The 21,069-nt window shown below is 49.8% G+C and overlaps 1 pseudogene; it reads left to right on the top strand.

The window, feature by feature from the left end:
* The window catches only part of LOC136624334 (zinc finger protein 665-like), a 330,544-nt pseudogene that overhangs the window by 115,149 nt on the left and 194,326 nt on the right, over positions 1-21,069 (top strand).

Genomic DNA, 21,069 nt, shown 5'->3' with positions numbered 1-21,069 from the left:
GAGCTGACAACCTTTGCCCCTTGAATCTACTCTAATGATAGATAGTTAGATACTAGATAGATTGATAAAGATATGAGATGGGTAAATTATAATGTTCTAATCCCCACTTCCTCTTGTGTAATTGACAAGCCTTTGATATACAAGAGGACAGGAAATCCTTTGTCCCAATGTCAATACAAGTGGCCTTTTGACAGGTAGATGCTGATTTGCTCTCCCCAGGCTGGTGGTGTTGCCTTTAGAGAGATAATTGTATTACCTCCCCATACCTCACCCCAAGCTCAGGAATTCCCCTCAAACTACGTAAACCCATACCTGGTCATGATTTCTGCCTCATGCTTGATATTCATGCATAGATAAAATCATGACAAAAATCCTCTGGATCAACAAGGGGGTGGGGGATGGTTAATGAGCTGGACATTTGTCTTTTTTTAGCTTAGTATACTATATTACTATGTTGATCATTTTAGGTTTGTGAATTTAGACTGCATACATTCATTTGTAGAAGCTGTGAATGCTGTACACAGCGGACAAGCGACCATCACCTACGACCACAATGCTACAGCAATCTGCCTGGCCCTGCAATACAAACCAATTTGTCCCACACTGGACAGGAGAAGAGAGTAGAAGGGACGATGCCAATTGATCCCGCCTCAGTCCTCAATCACCCTAGCAGTATTGCAAGCTTGAAGTCGTTAGAATACAGGCTGATATGTACCCAGCTTTACTGGGCTTCTGCACGCATGCCAAGTGAAGGCTCAAATCATCCACCTGATCCGTTATAACGCACTCCAGAGCTCTACAATACGCATAGAAATAAAACACTGCCACTACTAGTATGTCAATGGTACACTGGAACCCGATTTATGAATTATTAATACAATCTTCGGAGAATATGGTTTGTTTTTAAAACTGACAGGGCTTGAACTGATAAATTCTAGAAAAGATTAACCTCAAAGATTTGTAAGAAAACTCCCTGCATATTTGAAGGACGCATCTCAATTAATATCGCTATTGCAACAGATCCTTTGGAAAAAAACATATATATAAGGGTAACTCTCGACATTTGCTCCCCATACTCTAACATCCCACATTTACAAGGAATTGAGGCCATTGCCCACTTTTTAAAAAAAGATACTTTAATGCCACAAAACAAAAACAATTTCTGTTGGACAGTGTAGAATTTATCTTTACAATAATTATTTTAAATTTAACAACCACTTCTGCCTGCAAACAAGGGGGACCGCCATGGGGACCAAATGCGCGCCCTGCTATGCGAACCTGTATATGGGCGCATTTCAAGAAAACATCAAAGATCCCCATATCTATTTCTATAGACTATACATTGATGACACCATCTTTATTTGGGATGGCACCATGGGAGAAGTAAAACAATTTATCAAAAATCTGAACCTAAACACATGGGGTTTAGAATTCACTGGCACTTGTAGCACTACACAAGTTACTCTCTTCGATTTGGACATCTATATTAAGGAAAAGAAGAAAACACTCTATCAGCGCCTCCTATCTCATGATGGTTTGCATAATGGTGAATATGAGGTTAACTCACCTGGTGCTCGGTGGAACTCTCTGGCCTGAGAGTCCACGGGCACCTACTATCCACGTTAGCCTGCTCAACCACCCTGGGTCCTTGATCCGGATCTCCGGAGAGTCGTCCACGGGTTACAGCCTTCACCTCGGTTGTGGTATAGAATCACACGTAGAAAAAACAAAAGAACCCCGCGCTCCTAGAATCCAGGGATTTACAATAGGACACAGCGGTCCATGTAATATATATTTATTGATATGCAACGCGTTTTGGTGATATACAACAATCGCCCTTTTCAAGCATAAAATTAACAATACATTTATATAAGGTGCTCACTCACGCTTTCATTGTAGATGCCGCTGTCGGGGGCCATCTTTATGTCACGTGTGCAGTGCATCATCGCTGCATCACCTGTATAGCATGTCATTTCAAATCACATGACGCTTCCCGTCACTATTGTAAATCCCTGGATTCTACGAGCGCGGGGTCCTTTTGTTTTTTCTACGTGTGATATTAAGGAAAATAACATTTGTACAAAAACACATTTTAAACAAGTGGATGCCAACAGTTTCCTGGACTTCAGAAGTGGCCATGCGAAAAAAATGGAAATTAAACGTTCCTTTCGGACAATTCAAACGGATCCGAAGAAACAGTTCTACCCTTGAAGCACTTGACGAGCAGGCAAAAATTCTGTATAATAGGTTGAAAGAAAAAAAGTATCCAGAAACCCTATTAAAAACATCTTATATTAGAGCTAGGCAAGAGGGCGGGCCAATACGTACTAATATAATAACAAGAAAACAAATGACATCTGAGAAAAATGAAGGTCGCTATGATCTCTGCTCCATCACGAGATATAACTCAAAACAAAGGGAACTGAGGAATATCCTAAATAAATGATGGAATATTCTAAAAGGAGATCCTTGTATCTCAGAAATACTCTCCACCAACCCTAACCTGATCTTTAGTAGGAGCAAGACGTTGGGAAATATTCTAGCTCCATCATGCCCTCGCAAATTCCAAAAAAACACTCAAACAAAGGGTCTTCCAATTTTTTCTTCTACTCCAAATACAGGAGCATATAGATGTGGGACCCCTGGCTGCGAATGTTGCGAGAATATATGCCACCGAAGGCAATTGGTCGATATGGGAACTGACAGTATACCTTTTCAGATCAAGCAATATTTGAACTGCGGTTCTGAACATCTGATTTACTTAATTTGAATGTCCTTGCCAAAAACGATATGTTGGCCGTACAATAAACACCCTACGAAATCGTATTAACCAACATAGATACAATACTAAAAGAAATTACCTAAAACACACTGTCTCTAAGCACTTTTTCATGTATCACAACTCTGATCGCTCTTTAATGAAAATCACCCCGATTTAAAAAAATTTCTAAAGGCGAATTCACTAAACTCAGAACTAAGGAGATGTTTTACATTTTTTGTTTTAATACTTTACATCCTCATGGTCTCAATGAGGTACTTGAAAAGATCTAGCTTTCCCCAAATTAATTTTATAGCAGATATATTATCTTTTTATATTTAATCTGATTATTACATTGAGGCTACAAGCATATCGATCTATTCATTGACATTTCAGGTATTTATCAACCACTGTTGTTTATTTTTATGATAATGTTTTAAATGTTTCTTTATAAATTGATAATTTATCTTTTTATATACTGTGAGGGATTAGCGTCAGGATTAGGTAGCCGCCTGGGTATCCACGGCCAGAGACAGTGACACAAGGAAATAAAGTTCTTTAGTAGAGTTAAGCAAGCACCAAAATTCTCGGGTGCTCGTTATTCGGGACGAAAATTTCGTGATGCTCGAGGGCGACTCGAGCATTTTTGTATTTCGCCGATGCTTGCTAAGGTTTTCATTTGTGAAAATCGGGGCAATTCAAGAAAGTGCTGGGAACGACACAGCAACGGATCGGGCAGGCGAGGGGCTACATGTTGGGCTGCATCACAAGTTCCCAGGTCCCACCATTAAGCCACAATAGCGGCAAGAGTGCCCCCCCTCCCAACAATTTTTACTTCTGAAAAGCCCTCGTTAGCAATGCATACCTTAGCTAAGCACCACACTACCTCCAACAAAGCACAATCACTGCCTGCATGACACTCCGCTGCCACTTCTCCTGGGTTACATGCTGCCCAAACCCCACCCCCCCACCCGCACGACCCTGCATCCGGAGCGCACAAAAAAGTGTCCCTGCGCAGCCTTCAGCTGCCCTCATGCCACACCACCCTCATGTTTATTTATAAGTGCATCTGCCATGTGGAGCAACCGCAGGCACACACTGCAGAGGGTTGGCACGGCTAGGCATCGACCCTCTTTAAAAGGGGTGGGGCGATAGCCCACAATGCTGTACAGAAGCAATGAGAAATCCAATCCTGTGCCTCCTCCATCAGGAGCTGCACACATGGCCATAGCAATGGGGAACCTATGTGCCACGCACTATTCATCCTGTCAAGGTGTCTGCATGCCCCAGTCAGACCGCGGTTTTTTATAAATTGTCACAGGCAGGTACAACTCCGCAATGGGAATTCCGTGTGCACCCACAGCATGGGTGGCTCCCTGGAACCCACCGGCTGTACATAAATGTATCCCATTGCAGTGCCCTGGACAGCAGAGCTAACGTCAGATTAAATGCAGGTGGGCTTCGGCCCACACTGCATGCCCCAACCTGACGGGGGCTTTTAATTCATAGACACAGGCAGGTACAACTCCCTATTGTGAAGCCCCTGTGGACCGACAGCATAGGTGGGTGCCAGCAAGCCTCCGGCGGTACATAAATATATCCCATTGCAGTGCCCATCACAGCTGAGGTAATGTCATGGTTAATGCAGGTGGGCTTCAGCCCACACTGCATGCCCCAGTCAGACTGGGGTTCTTTAGAAGTGGACACATGCAGTTACAACTCCGTGTGGACCGACAGCTTGGGTGGCTCCCTGGAACCCACCGGCGGTACATAAATATATCCCATTGCATTGCCCATCACAGCTGAGCTAACGTCAGATAAAATACAGGTGGGCTTTGGCCCACACTGCATGCCCCAGTCAGGCTCGAGTTTTTTATAAGTATACACAGGCACGTACATCTCCCTAATGGGAAGTCCATGTGGACCTACAGCATGGGTGGGTGCCAGGAAGCCACCGGCGGTACATAAATATATCCCATTGCAGTGCCCAACACAGCTGATGTAACGTCAACTTTAATGCAGGTGGGCCAAAAATTAATTGGATTACACTGTAGGCGAGGGCCCCCAAAAATTGGTGTACCAACAGTACTAATGTACCTCAGAAAAACTGACCATGCCCAACCAAGAGGGCAGGTGAAACCCATTAATCGCTTTGGTTAATGTGGCTTAATTTGTAACTAGGCCTGTAGGCAGCCCAGTTAAAATAAAAATTGGTTCAGGTGCAAGTTTCAATGCTTTAATGAGCATTGAAATGTATAAAAATTGTTTAAAAAAATTATATGTTTTGGCCTTGTGGGCCTAATAAAAATTGCCCGTTCGGCGTGATTACGTGAGGTTTCAGGAGGAGGAGCAGGAGGAGGAATATTATACACAGATTGATGAAGCTAAAAGGTCCCCGTTTTTGATGGTGATAGAGAACGATGCTTCCATCCGCGGGTGCAGCCTACGTATAGTTTAGGTATCGCTGCTGTCCGCTGGTGGAGAAGAGAAGTCTGGGGAAATCCAGGCTTTGTTCATCTTGATGAGTGTAAGCCTGTCGGCACTGTCGGTTGACAGGCGCGTACACTTATCTGTGATGATTCCCCCAGCCGCACTAAACACCCTCTCTGACAAGACACTAGCCGCAGGACAAGCAAGCACCTCCAGGGCATACAGCGCGAGTTCAGGCCACGTGTCCAGCTTCGACACCCAGTAGTTGTAGGGGGCAGAGGCGTCACGGAGGACGGTCGTGCGATCGGCTACGTACTCCCTCACCATCCTTTTACAGTGCTCCCGCCGACTCAGCCTTGACTGGGGAGCGGTGACACAGTTTTGCTGGGGAGCCAGAAAGCTGTCAAAGGCCTTAGAGAGTGTTCCCCTGCCTGTGCTGTACATGCTGCCTGATCTCCGCGCCTCCCCTGCTACCTGGCCCTCGGAACTGCGCCTTCTGCCACTAGCGCTGTCGCATGGGAATTTTACCATCAACTTGTCCGCCAGGGTCCTGTGATATAGCATCACTCTCGAACCCCTTTCCTCTTCGGGTATCAGAGTCAAAAAGTTCTCCTTATACCGTGGGTCGAGCAATGTGTACACCCAGTAATCCGTAGTGGCCAGAATGCGTGTAACGCGAGGGTCACGAGAAAGGCATCCTAACATGAAGTCCGCCATGTGTGCCAGAATACCTCTACGCAACACATGGCTGTCCTCACTAGGAAGATCACTTTCAGGATCCTCCTCCTTTTCAGGCCATACACGCTGAAAGGATGACAGGCAAGCAGCATGGGTACCCTCAGCAGTGGGCCAAGCTGTCTCTTCCCCCTCCTCCTCATCCTCCTCATGCTCCTCCTCCTCCTCCTCAACACGCTGAGATATAGACATGAGGGTGCTCTGACTATCCAGCGACATACTGTCTTCCCCGGCTCTGTTTCCGAGCGCAAAGCGTCTGCCTTTATGCTTTGCAGGGAACTTCTCAAGAGGCATAGAAGAGGAATGGTGACGCTAATGATTGCAGCATCGCCGCTCACCATCTGGGTAGACTCCTCAAAGTTTCCAAGGACCTGGCAGATGTCTGCCAACCAGGCCCACTCTTCTGTAGAGAATTGAGGAGGCTGACTCCCACTGCGCCGCCCATGTTGGAGTTGGTATTCCACGATAGATCTACGCTGCTCATAGAGCCTGGCCAACATGTGGAGCGTAGAGTTCCACCGTGTGGGCACGTCGCACAGCAGTCGGTGCACTGGCAGACAAAACCGATGTTACAGGGTGCGCAGGGTGGCAGCGTCCGTGTGGGACTTGCGGAAATGTGCGCAGAGCCGGCGCACCTTTCCGAGCAGGTCTGACAAGCGTGGGTAGCTTTTCAGAAAGCGCTGAACCACCAAATTAAAGACGTGGGTTGGAGGCTCAGCAGCGCAAGCCAGCGGTCGGTCTGCTCTGTCAGACCCTGCAGCAGTTCGTGGGCCGTGTGCCTCTTCTCTCCTAAGCTGAGTAGTTTCAGTACGGCCTGCTGACGCTGGCCCACCGCTGTGCTGCCACGCCGCGCAACACCGACTGCTGCCGACGTGCTGCTGCTGACACATCTTGATTGCGAGACAGAGGTTGCGGAGGAGAAGAAGGAAGAGGGTGGTTTAGTGGAGGAAGCATACACCGCCGCAGATACCACCACCGAGCTGGGGCCCGCAATTCTGGGGGTGGGTAGGACGTGAGCGGTCCCCGGCTCTGACTCTGTCCCAGCCTCCACTAAATTCACCCAATGTGCCGTCAGGGAGATATAGTGGCCCTGCCCGCCTGTGCTTGTCCACGTGTCCGTTGTTAAGTGGACCTTGGCAGTAACCGCGTTGGTGAGGGCGCGTACAATGTTGCGGGAGACGTGGTCGTGCAGGGCTGGGACGGCACATCGGGAAAAGTAGTGGCGACTTGGAACCGAGTAGCGCGGGGCCGCCGCCGCCACCATCATACTTTTGAAAGCCTCCGTTTCCACAACCCTATACGGCAGCATCTCCAGGCTGATAAATTTGGCTATGTGCACATTTAACGCTTGAGCGTGCGGGTGCGCGGCGGCGTACTTGCGCTCCTACACTTGCGCTAGCGACGGCTGGACGGTGCGCTGACATACATTGGTGGATGGGGTCGAGAACAGCGGAGGTGAGGGTGTGGGTGCAGGCCAGGAGACGGTAGTGCCTATGTCCTGAGAGGGGGGTTGGATCTCAGTGACAGGTTGGGGCACAGGGGAAGAGGCAGCGGTGCAAACCGGAGGCGGTGAACGGCCTTCGTCCCACCTTGTGGGGTGCTTGGCCATCATATGTCTGCGCATGCTGGTGGTGGCGGCTCCCCGGCTGATCTTGGCGCGACACAGGTTGCACACCACTGTTCGTCGGTTATCTGCACTCTCAGTGAAAAACTGCCAGACCTTTGAGCACCTCGGCCTCTGCAGGGTGGCATGGCGCGAGGGGGCGCTTTGGGAAACAGTTGGTGGATTATTCGGTCTGGCCCTGCCTCCACCCCTGGCCACCGCACTGCTTCTTCCAACCTGCCTTGCTGCTGCCCTTGCCTCCCCCACTGAAGACCTGTCCTCAGTAGGCGTAGCAAACCAGGTGGGGTCAGTCACCTCATTGTTCTGCTGCTCTTCCTCCGAATCCTCTGTGCGCTCCTCCCTCGGACTTACTCCAATTACTACTATCTGAGTGATAGACAACTGTGTCTCATCGTCATCGTCCTCCTCACCCACTGAAAGCTCTTGAGACAGTTGTCGGAAGTCCCCAGCCTCATCCCCCGGACCCCGGGAACTTTCAAAAGGTTGGGCATCGGTCACGACAAACTCCTCCAGTGGGAGAGGATTCGGAACCATTGCTGCCCATTCTGGGCAGGGGCCCGAGAACAGTTCCTGGGAGTCTGCCTGCTCCTCAGAATGTGTCATTGTAATGGAGTGAGGCGGCTGGGAGGAAGGAGGAGCAGCAGCCAGAGGATTCAGAGTTGCAGCAGTGGACGGCGCAGAACTCTGGGTGGTCGATAGATTGCTGGATGCACTTTCTGCCATCCACGACAGGACCTGCTCACACTGCTCATTTTCTAATAAAGGTCTACCGCGTGGACCCATTAATTGTGAGATGAATGTGGGGACGCTAGAAGCGTGCCTCTCTCCTAATCCCGCAGCAGTCGGCTGCAATACACCTGGATCAGGAGCTCGGCCTGTGCCCACACCCTGACTTGGGCCTCCGCGTCCTTGCCCACGTCCACGTCCTCTAGGCCTACCCCTACCCCTTAGCATGGTGTATTAGCAGTAGTGCAGAAACAGAACGCTGTAATTAAATGTGCCGCTTATTGGCCTGTGGTTGTAGGCTGACTTCACTTACGGAACGCACAGCAGAGCCAGGAAATAATTTTGCGCAAGCCTGCTGTAACACTTAGCTGGCTGCGTATGAATTAGGAGGACAACTAGCCCCAGCAGAGACCCAGTACACAGAGGACGGTCACAGGCAGCCCAAATAGATGTTTTTTTCCCAAATGTTTTTGGAAAGGCCCACTGCCTATTTTCTATTAATATGTCTTTTGTCCCTGTCCCTGCCTCACCAGCACTACTGGCCCTGGACGATGTATAATAATTACTGCAGGGCGCAATGCTCTGCACGGCCGATATACAAAAAAAAAAAAAAAGTGCAACACTGCAAAAAGCAGCCTCCACACTACTGCACACGGTTAGATGTGGCCCTAAGAAGGACCGTTGGGGTTCTTGAAGCCTAAAATACTCCTAACACTCTCCCTATAGCAGCTCCTGCATCAGCAGCACTTTCCCTGAGCTATGGCAGAAGGCATCTGTGGCGAGCCGCGGGAGGGGCCGATTTATATACTCAGGTGACACCTGATCTCGCCAGCCACTCACTGCAGGGGGGTGGTATAGGGCTTGAACGTCGCAGGGGGAAGTTGTAATGCCTTCCCTGTCTTTCTATTGGCCAGAAAAGCGCGCCAACGTCTCAGAGATGAAAGTGAAAGTAACACGAACATCGCGTGGTGCTCGTCCCGAACATGCTAATACTCGAACGAGCATCAAGCTCGGACGAGTACGTTCGCTCATCTCTATTCTTTAGTCCAGGCTTCGCCTGGGTTTATTTCAGCAAAAATGGGGTTTGAGTATGATGTCCACCAGTCTTTGAAGGGTTGCTGGAGCTCCATGCAAACCAAAAGGTAGGCAGACATACTGAAACAGCCCGTCTGGTGTGGCAAACACAGTCTTTTCTTTCACCCTCTCTGTAAGGGGAACCTGCCAGTAACCTTTAGTAAGGTTGAGAGTAGAAAAGTATCTGGCATGACCCAGTCTCTCAATTAACTCGTCTACTCTCGGCATTGGGTATGCGTCAAATTTTGACACGTCATTTAGCTTCCGGAAGTCATTACAGAAGCGTAAAGAACCATCAGGTTTTGGTATCAGCCCGATAGGGCTGGACCATTCACTTTTCAACTCCTCAATCACCCTGAGGTCTAGCATTTTCTTGACCTCCTCAGCTATGGCTCGTCTGCAGGCTTCTGGAACCCTGTACGGTTTCAAATGAACCTTTACCTCTGGTTCAGTTACAATGTCGTGTTTTATACCAGTACACCCTGGTATATCAGAGAGAACACAACCGAATTACATTGTATAAATTCCCTAGACTCTTGCTTTTGGGACTTAGACACACACCTCTGGGACCACACTACGGGGGGCGCTCACTGCAGTCAGGGTCTCTCTGTCCTTCCATGGCTTAATTAGATTTACATGGTACAACTGTTCTGGTTTCCGCCTACCCGGCTGGTACACCTTGTAGTTTACCTCTCCGACCTTTCCAATTATTTCATAGGGCCCTTGCCATTTTGCCAGGAATTTACTTTCTAGGGTGGGCACCAACACTAGTACCCGATTCCCAGGGTTGACGCTTCTCACCTTGGCGGACCTGTTATATACCCGGCTTTGGGCTTCTTAGGCCTGCTGTAAATGTTCCCTAACAATGGGCTTGACTGCCGCAATTCGGTCTTGCATAAGGGAGATGTGTTCAATAACCCTCCTGTAGGGGGTGGACTCGTGCTCCCAGGTCTCCTTAGCTATATCAAGGAGCCCCCGTGGACGTCTACCATAAACTAACTCAAAAAGGGAGAACCCAGTGGAGGATTGTGGGACTTCACAGATTGAAAACATTAAATATGGCAGCAGACAGTCCCAGTCCTTCCCATCCTTATTGACTACCTTTTTTAGCATACTTTTTAGGGTCTTGTTGAATCTTTCAACAAGACCATCCGTCTGTGGGTGGTACACATATGTACGTAAGTACTTAATATTCAGCAACTTACATAGCTCCTTCATGACCTTTGACATAAAGGGGGTTCCTTGATTCGTCAGAATCTCTTTTTGTATACCCGTGCGGGAGAACATATGAAGTAGTTCCCTTGCAATACCTTTTGACGAAGTATTGCGCAAAGGAACTGCTTCGGGGTAGCGGGTGGCATAGTCTACAACCACTAATATATGTTGGTGACCCCTGGCAGACTTTACTAAGGGGCCGACTAGGTATATAGCAATCCGCTCAAACGGCACCTCTAGAATGGGCAAGGGCACTCCGGGCAAGACTTACAGTATCGCTTTACGTCCCCATGTACCCCAGTCCAGAAAAAACGCTGAAGGACGCGTTCCCTAGATTCTTTGCCCCCTAGATGATCTCCTAGCACATGCTTGTGCGCCTTGTCAAAGACCATTCTGCGATAGGACTGAGGTACCACCAGCTGTTGACCTTGTCAATCTGATACAACAGTTCTTGATTGACTGCCAGGTGTGGAAACACTGTATCCGCCCCTGGGTATTGGGGTTCCCCATTTACCACCTTAATATTTTCCCTGGCTTTCACTTAGGTGGGATCTCGGAGCTGCTCAGTTCCAAATTAGCACATGAGACCTCTAAGTCAGGCATAGCAACCACTTTGTCCTGTATCTCAGTCTCACCTGCCAGTACTGTCAAGGGAAAATTATCCCCCATCTCTTGGGTCACCCCTACTGCCGGAACTGTACCATCATGGTCAAACAGTTCTGGACACACATGATACACATTTACATCATCGTGAAGAATACTTGTAGATGACCCTTGGCTTCACCATATGTCCCAAAATAGCTGAAAGTGTCTCCCGAGAATCATGGTGTGCATTAAGGAATTTACGACGCCCACCTCATAAGTGGCAAGTCCGTACGGAGTCTCAAGTCTTACAAGGGCAATAGGATACTTCTTGGTGTCCCCATGCACACACACCACCCCCATGTGACGGTCAGTGACTGTTGTGGGATTGACCAAGCTGCAGTGCACCAGCGTAACCAAGCTCCCGGAGTCCAGTGGAGCTGTCACCGAAAAGTCATTTACCTTTATGCAACATAATTGTCGATCAGTCTCTGACACAGTCTCTGCAGAGCATACTGGCCGTGCGAACATTGAACTCCGCCTGACTGAGTCACAGTCCATTGGCTCCACTGTGAGTGGACAGTTGGCGGCAATATGCCCGAGCTCATGACAGCGCCAGCACAGCATGGGGCCCCGGTCTCCTTGAGGTTCTACCCAGGACCGAACTGTCCATTTGGGACTCCTCTTCTGTCCTAAGTGATCCCCCTCTGAGCCGCCTCCCTTTGGGACACTTTTGACACCCCTTAAATAAGGAACAATCTTACCATATGCTCCGGCCGACTTGCTGTTCCCGGGGTTGGAACGTCCAGGAGGTGCGGCTTGTAATAAGTCTTCTGTGGCTTTATACCTCTCGACGAGGATCACGAGCTATTCCACGTCTTTGGGGCCCCCTTGTCCCACTCAGAGCTGGATTGCGGGGGGGGGGCAACGCATGGACAAGCTTGTCCAAAACAGCCAGGATCACACCCTTGAGTTTGGCATAGTCCTTAGCATCCTGCTCACTGAGGTCAAAATAGGCTTTCTGGGGTTCCCAGGAAAGGCACCACTACCTCAGCCCACTGAGGCATCGGTAGCTTCTCCCTCTCTGCCACTCTTTCAAAGACAGCGAGATAGGCCTCGACATCGTCTGTGCATGTCATCTTTTGCAAGGACACCTGTACCATGGTACGGGCGGTGAGAAGCGAACCAGACGACCTCTGCACACTTTGCGCCACCGCCAGGACTTGGTCTTGCATCTGCTGGTTAACACGTTGTTGCTCCTGCAAGGCTAAACGGTTTGCTTCCACCAGGGGAGCTTTAGTTTCGGCCTGAGCTCTCATGGCCTCCTCATGGACCTTTTGCTGGGTCGCCGTCATCAGCTGGAGGCTGGAGTTCGCCTGAATTAACTGCTTCATTAGCTCCTCCATCTTGGTCGTGTCTGATTGCTGCGCCGTTACAGCTTTCACCCAGGACATGGGATTACGGAAGTCTCCAGACAATTCTTTCTTGGGCGGTTGCCCTTAGCAACAGTTCTCCAATTGCTGTAGCAAAATGTCCATTAACTGGTGTATGCCTCTTTAAGACCAATGCCCGCATCCAAACACCATATGTGAGGGATTAGCGTCAGGATAAGGTAGCCGCCTGGGCATCCACGGCCAGAGACAGTGACACAAGGAAATAAAGTTCTTTAGTCCAGGCTTTGCCTGGGTTTATTTCAGCAAAAACAAAGTAAAACAGGCCTTAACTCCAGGCCAACAGAAATAAACATCTGCTCGTCTGAGCACTCACTATACATAGATCGGTCCTGACTACTCACTGTCAAAAAACACGGCTTGCTGCGCACAGCCAGTCTGGTCCTCAGACCTGCAGAGGTCTCACCACACTCAAGACCTGCAGGCCCAGGTTTTTATGAGGCCTGTTACCAGCTTCACCTGGTACGTGGGAGTAGCCATCCCACCTTTCGCTTTGATCACTCCAGGAAAAGCCGGCCCAGACTTTGCGGCTTGGAGCCACTTTGTAAAACGACACAGTGTCAGTAACGTAGTGTTACTGACACACAAATGCTGGCTTCCTCCACCGAGCCCAGACTGCTCGGTGACACGTATCTGCCCAGGTGCTCCCTAAAGCCACATATGAGAGCATACTAGGCGAAACATATCTGCCCTCCACCACTTTGCCGGTCACTGTCTCAAAATACCTATAAACAAATACCTGCACAGCCGTAGAATACAATATGCACCTGTCTATATGATTGATGTCATTATGTAATATTTTATACTTTATTTATATTCCTAAAACTATTTTTCTCCCTGTTGTTCTATCACCTATACCTTTGTCTATACTGTACTATAATTATAGTTTTATTTCCCATATTCTTTGCTAAAGTCTTGTTTCTAATCTAATATATTAACATACTTTATGGCTCCAATTGACATTGTCACGTGCCTTCCATTAGTAATTAGCACGCCCCCATCATGCCCGTTCACGTGATACCATTTAGTGTCACGACCCCTAAGTGGTGTCACCAAGCTTACTTATGTGATACTCCTATGGCCATTACACCACATCATTGGATACAATCCAACCTCTTCACGTGATATTAACAAGTCTCCACCACGTCCGTTCACGTGATATCAATAAGTGTCACGCCCCAAAATGACGTCACCATGCTAATCCACGTAATACCCTCATGACCATTGCACCACATCACATGACATATTCCAGTCCACTCATGTGATATGAACTCATATAAAGGCCTACGTATGACGTCATCACGTCATACGAAGTGATATTTCACGTCACCGTGTCATACCACAAGACATTTTCCACGCCCCCCCTCTCTCTATGCCTGTCCGCTAGACGCTACGTATGACTACCCCCTATCTAAAATACTGGTAGTCCATCAAATTTAATAACGCTATATGTGCTGCGCTCCATCCCAGACGCTACTATATCACGTGACAACGCCCACGCCTTTTCACCCCGTGACGCGTCTATCGGTAACACGCATCGCTGCGTTCCATTGAAGCCACAAGAAGTAACACTAATCTGACCAGAAGGCACGTCAGGATTGAGACTCCGAGACTCACATGATACGCCACACATACACGGGGAGGTAACCTTTATTTGTACATTTTTGTGTCATTTGTAATATGTTTTATGCTTGATAAAGGCTTCTTAGGAAGCCGAAACGTGTTGCAGAATAAACTTACTGAACTTTGAAAACATCTTTCTACATCTGATTCACTATACGCCTTCTGGGACTGAGGGGTGCCGCGGACCTGGCACCCCTACAAAGTAAGTTATCCACCATAGCCATATTGCTGGAGCGCCAGGAGGTCTTTTTTATACTGTTGTCCAGCACGGTTTCTTGTTCTCTGGTATCTACATACCTAGAGCCAGCTCGTGACGCTCTTCCCCAGGGATGTCTTTTGACCAGCACTATTGGATTCCTCATTGAATTCCATCCATTGAATACAACCAAGGTTACTTTTTGCCTTCTAGGATTCTTCACGTTTCAGGACACCAGGAGGGTCCCGTTACGTCTGGGTGAGTCCCAGACGTTGTTTGAGAAATTCTTTTTATATCTCAATAATAATTTTTCTCCCTAACCATTGGAGCGCTATCATTCTGTTTCTCTATTTGCTTTTACCTACAGAAATATTTATACCAAATATGCAAACAAGAAATTCCATCCGCTTGGGGCATCACATCTTCTTGAAAAACGGAGCAAGCTTACCGATTAGGGCCGGACCCCCGCATATGGCAAGGTAAACCTACAAGAGATCCTAAGCCCCGCCCACGTCCGGTCATAGTAAAGTACTTAGACTACGCTAATAAAGCTAAAATACTAAGGATCTTTAAAAGCTACCAGAACACTCTGGAATTCAAGGGACACAAAACCTTGATTTTTGCGAACTATTCTGCTGAAGTTCAGTGCAAAAGGAAAGCACTCTCCCCTATTGTACAGGAGGCAGATCAAGGTTGTGCTGATTTACCCGGCAACCCTGAAGATATACAGTCATGACGTCTCCTATTTCACCTACCAAGACCCTGATTTGGCAGCAATGGACCTTGAAATGCCTCCTTCACCGGTTAATTCACCAGCTACCAATTCTGACCGGAATTCCCGTCTGGCGGTCAAGGAAATCAAAGGGAAAGGGGACACTAAAAGAGAAAGCCATAACTGTTGTCAATAGAGATGAGCAAACGTACTCGTTTCGAGCAAGTACTCGATTGGCCACCGCTATTTTCGAGTACCTGGCTACTCAGGTGAAAAGATTCGGTGGGCACCGGGGGGCGGTGTGGTGGGCGTGGTGGAGCGGGGGGTAGCAGTGGGGAACAGGGGGGAGGTCCCTCTCCCTCCCCCCCCCCCACTCCTCTTGCAACACCCCTCTCAGCCCCGGCGCCCCCTGAATCTTTTCACCCGAGTAGTCAGGTACTCAAAAATAGTGATGCTCGATTGCGAAATCGGCCTTAACGAGTACATTTACTCATCTCTAGTTGTCAACAGGTAGACTCTTCAAGTCCTTCTATGCTATCTAAAGAACAATTGCAAGATATGACCACTACGGAGACATTCGGTCTAGCATTATCTCATGAATAATGGGACATTACATCATAGTGGAGAGGTGTTGTATATGTAAGCAAGCCATAAAACCTCTGGGTGGGTCACTGGCTATATGCTTAATGAATCTACCTAAACTAGTCCCTCCCAGCTGTTGGCTGTTGCTTGGTTTTAAAAGTAGTTTCCATTCACTGACACACATATGCTCCCTGTGAGGAATTGTGCCCGAGATTAAGTGTAACATTTTTGAAGTTTAACATGGCAGTTCAACAGAGCAAGAAACAGGTGTGCCGCATAGACTGTCTTAAAACCCTGCACTACCTGATCATCACTACTACTGTAGTCTCTATTCTTATCTTTACTGTTTTCTATTAAACCTATGTCCAACGCTCACCTCTGGTACATTCTATCCATATTAGCCTCTCTCTCCTTTCTTCACCTATGCACAGCTCACATGCACTCTTCACTTTCCTAAAAGGACTCAATCCCCCTGAAGCCACAGTGAAACACAACTATCGGCCTTCAGAAATCCCCTACCCACCTGCTCCCTCTCGCTATGCTGCTGTTACTAGCCTCGGGGGACATTTCTCCCAATCCTGGCCCACCCTCTAGTGCCCCTAACTATTACCCCCCACCTGCCCGACTGAGTCACCCTTCTAGCCCAACCACTAGTTTGTGCATATCCTCCCTGATTTCCTTTCAATGCTCTGGAACTGCCAGTCAGCATGCAACAAACTCCCCACCATCTATGACTTTTTCACAGCTAAATCGCTAAACCTGCTAGCTCTAACAGAAACGTGGATACAGCAGTCTGACACAGCCTCCCCTGCTGAATTGTCTTACAATGGCCTGCAGTTCTCCCATACCCTGAGACCAGAAAACAGGCGAGGTGGAGGAGTAGGTGTTCTTCTCTCCTCGCAAAGCACCATCCAGGTCATCTCCCTGGTAACCTCACTCACTTTCCCATCATTCGAGGTATATGCCCTACGACTTTTCTGTCCGCTGTCCATGTAAGAAGCAGTTATCTACCGCCCCCAGGTGCTCTGCTCCTGTTTCTGGACCACTTTGCCACCTGGCTCCCTCACTTGCTCTCCTGCAAAATCCCAACCCTCATCCCCACTAACGACCCCGTCTCCCCATCTGCCTCTCAGCTTCTCTCACCTCCTCCCTTGGTCTCTCACAACTTGCAGCCTCCCACTCACAAGGATGGCAATACTCCTGGATCTGGTCTTTCTCCGTCTCTGCTCTGCTTCCAACTTCACTAACTCCCCTCTCCCGCTCTTGGACCATAACCTCCTCTCTTTCTCTGTCAAGCTTCCTAGTATCTCCCTAGACCAGTGTTGGCGAACCTATGGCACGCATGCCGGAGAGGGCACGCCGAGCCCTTTCTGCCGGCACGCGTGCTGTTCGCTAGTATCACCCGCTCCTCCGTACTGCAGCTCAATAGGAGAGCTTCCTCTCCTGGCAGAAGTATAGGCGGGCAGTTCAAATCCAGTGCTGACGGCAGCCTGAGGTGAAGGGGATGCCGGCAAACACTGTTGTCTAGCAGCTCCTCGTCCCCCCCCCCTCCGCACAGCAGCCTAATCAGAGCGCTTCCTCCCCTGTCAAAAGGAAGGCGGGCAATTCAGATGCGGAGCCGATGGCAGCCTGCACTCAATGTGATTGCCCTGTGAGCGAGTGGAGCGGAGCTGGAGTGCAGCAGTAAGGAAAACCTGGACGGAGGTTAAAAGGAAGACCAAGACGTAGCTGCCTGGGTAATGGAAGATAACAGCACTTACTGCAAAGATAAGGGCATCATTAGTATAAGATCCTGTAAGAAACACCTGAATGTACAGAAGCTTGTGGAAGAAAGGAACTGGCAATGGTTTCACTGCTAAACCCTTCTCAGCTCACCAACTGGCCGCTGCACACATGAACACGGGCGGATTTGCATTACAGAATCCGGAGCGGTTGTCCGCCTCCAGACTCCACAGCAAATACTGCACAGACACGCTGTGGAAAATCACTTTTCCAGTTCAACGAGCAGAAGTCAATTGCGACTTTTCGCTCGCAGATGGAAAATCGCAGCATATTCTATTTTGGCCAAACGCGCACAGCGGATTTGCATTGCGGAGTCCACAGTAGGCGTCCACCTCCGGACTCCACAGCACATACCGCCCCATAGCACGCTAGGGAAATACATGGTTTCACTTCCATGAGCAGAAATTGATTGCGATTTTCTGCTTGCAGAGGATAAATCGCAGCATGCAGCAATTCTGTGCGGGCTGCGCACGGACGGCTTCCTTTGAAGTCAATGGCAGCAGTTTGTCCTGCGCCCATTTTGCAGTCATGATTGCAGAATGGCCGCACGACCCGTGTCAACGAGGCATAATCTGTACTGCGCATGCGTGCTGTCTAGAGATGAGCGAACGTACTCGTCCGAGCTTGATACTCGTTCGAGTATTAGCGTGTTCGAGATGCTCGTTACTCGTAACGAGCACCACGCGATGTTCGAGTTACTTTCAGTTTCATCTCTGAGACGTTAGCGCGCTTTTCTGGCCAATTGAAAGACAGGGAAGGCATTACAACTTCCCCCTGCGACGTTCAAGCCCTATACCACCCCCCTGCAGTGAGTGCCTGGCGAGATCAGGTGTCACTCGAGTATAAAAATCGGCCCCTCCCGCGGCTCGCCTCACATGCGTTGTGAGATAGCTGAGGGACAGTGCTGTTGGTGCCGGAGCTGCTATAGGGAGAGTGTTAGGAGTTAGTGTAGGCTTCAAGAACCCCAACGGTCCTTCTTAGGGCCACATCTAACAGTGTGCAGTAGTGTGGAGGCTGCTTTTAGCGGTGTTGCACATTTTTTTTTTGCTATATCGGCCGTGCAGAGCATTGCGCCCTGCAGTAATACTACAGGGACAGAAGTGGTGGTTAGGCAGGGAGAGCGTTAGGAGTTAGTGTAGGCTTCAAGAACCCCAACGGTCCTTCTTAGGGCCACATCTAACCGTGTGCAGTAGTGTGGAGGCTGCTTTTAGCAGTGTTGCACTTTTTTTTTTTTTTTGCTATATCGGCCGTGCAGAGCATTGTGCCCTGCAGTAATACTACAGGGATAGAATTGTGTAGGCAGGGCCAGAAGACATATATTATTGATTGAATATACGCAGTGGTCCTTTAGAAAAAAATATTTGAAAAAAAACTATTTGGCCTGCCTGTCACTCTGCTCAGTGTTCTGGGTCTGTGTCTGCTGCAGGTTGTAGTTCTCCAAATAAATACGCAGCCAGCTAAGTGTTACAGCAGGCTTGCGCAAAATTATTTCCTGGCGTTCCGTAAGCGAACTCAGCCTACAACCACAGGCCAATAAGCGGCACATTAAATTACAGTGTTGTGTTTCTGCATTCCTGGTAATACAGCATGCTGAGGGGTAGGGGTAGGCCTAGAGGACGTGGGCACGGCCGAGGACGCGGAGGCCCTAGTCCGGGTGTGGGCACAGGCCGAGCTCCTGATCCAGGTGTATCGCAGCCGACTGCTGCGGGATTAGGAGAGAGGCACGTTTCTGGCGTCCCCACTTTCATAGCACATTTAATGGGTCCACGCGGTAGACCCTTATTAGAAAATGAGCAGTGTGAGCAGGTCCTGTCGTGGATGGCAGAAAGTGCTTCCAGCAACCTATCGTCCACCCAGAGTTCTGCGCCGTCCACTGCTGCAACTCAGAATCCTCTGGCTGCTGCTCCTCCTTCCTCCCAGCCTCCTCACTCCATGAAAATGAGACATTCTGAGGAGCGGGCAGACTCCCAGGAACTGTTCTCGGGCCCCTGCTCAGATTGGGCAGCAATGGTTCCTCTCCCACCAGAGGAGTTTATCGTGACTGATGCCCAACCATTGCAAAGTTCCCGGGGTCCGGGGGATGAGGCTGGGGACTTCCGGCAACTGTCTCAAGACCTTTCAGTGGGTGAGGAGGACGATGACGATGAGACATAGTTGTCTATCAGTGAGGTAGTAGTAAGGGCATTAAGTCCGAGGGAGGAACGCACCGAGGATTCTGAGGAAGAGCAGCAGGACAATGAGGTGACTGACCCCACCTGGTTTGCTACGCCTACTGAGGACAGGTCTTCAGAGGGGGAGGCAAGGGCAGCAGCAGGGAAGGTTGCAAGAGGCAGTGCGGTGGCCAGGGGTAGAGGCAGGGCCAGACCGAATAATCCACCAACTGTTTCCCAAAGCGCCCCCTCGCGCCATGCCACCCTGCGGAGGCCGAGGTGCTCAAAGGTCTGGCAGTTTTTCACTGAGAGTGCAGATAACCGACGAACAGTGGTGTGCAACCTTTGTCGCGCCAAGATCAGCCGGGGAGCCACCACCAGCAGCCTCACCACCACCAGCATGCGCAGACATATGATGGCCAAGCACCCCACAAGGTGGGACGATGGCCGTTCACCGCCTCCGGTTTGCACCGCTGCCTCTCCCCCTGTGCCCCAACCTGCCACTGAGATCCAACCCCGCTCTGAGGACACAGGCACTACCGTCTCCTGGCCTGCACCCACACCCTCACCTCCGCTGTCCTCGGCCCCATCCAGCAATGTCTGTCAGCGCAGCGTCCAGCCGTCGCTAGCGCAAGTGTTGGAGCGCAAGCGCAAGTACGCCGCCACGCACCCGAACGCTCAAGCGTTAAACGTGCACATAGCAAAATTTATCAGCCTGGAGATGCTGCCGTATAGGGTTGTGGAAACGGAGTCCTTCAAAAGTATGATGGCGGCGGCGGCCCCGCGCTACTCAGTTCCCAGTCGCCACTACTTTTCCCGATGTGCCGTCCCAGCCCTGCACGACCACGTCTCCCGCAACATTGTACGCGCCCTCACCAACGCGGTTAATGCCAAGGTCCACTTAACAACGGACACGTGGACAAGCACAGGCGGGCAGGGCCACTATATCTCCCTGACGGCACATTGGGTGAATTTAGTGGAGGCTGGGACAGAGTCAGAGCCTGGGATCGCTCACCTCCTACCCACCCCCAGAATTGCGGGCCACAGCTCGGTGGTGGTATCTGCGGCGGTGTATGCTTCCTCCACTAAACCACCCTCCTCCTCCTCCTCCACAACCTCTGTCTCGCAATCAAGATGTGTCAGCAGCAGCACGTCGCCAGCAGTCGGTGTCGCGTGGCAGCACAGCGGTGGGCAAGCGTCAGCAGGCCGTGCTGAAACTACTCAGCTTAGGAGATAAGAGGCACGCGGCCCACGAACTGCTGCAGGGTCTGACAGAGCAGACCGACTGCTGGCTTGCGCCGCTGAGCCTCCAACCGGGCATGGTCGTGTGTGACAACGGCCGTAACCTGGTGGCGGCTCTGCAGCTCGGCAGCCTCACGCACGTGCCATGCCTGGCCCACGTCTTTAATTTGGTGGTTCAGCGCTTTCT

Source organism: Eleutherodactylus coqui, chromosome 4 (genome assembly GCF_035609145.1).
Source record: "Eleutherodactylus coqui strain aEleCoq1 chromosome 4, aEleCoq1.hap1, whole genome shotgun sequence".
Classification (NCBI taxonomy): Eukaryota; Metazoa; Chordata; class Amphibia; order Anura; family Eleutherodactylidae; genus Eleutherodactylus; species Eleutherodactylus coqui.
Note: the sequence above shows the minus strand (reverse complement) of the source record. Positions and strands in the feature narration are given on the sequence as shown.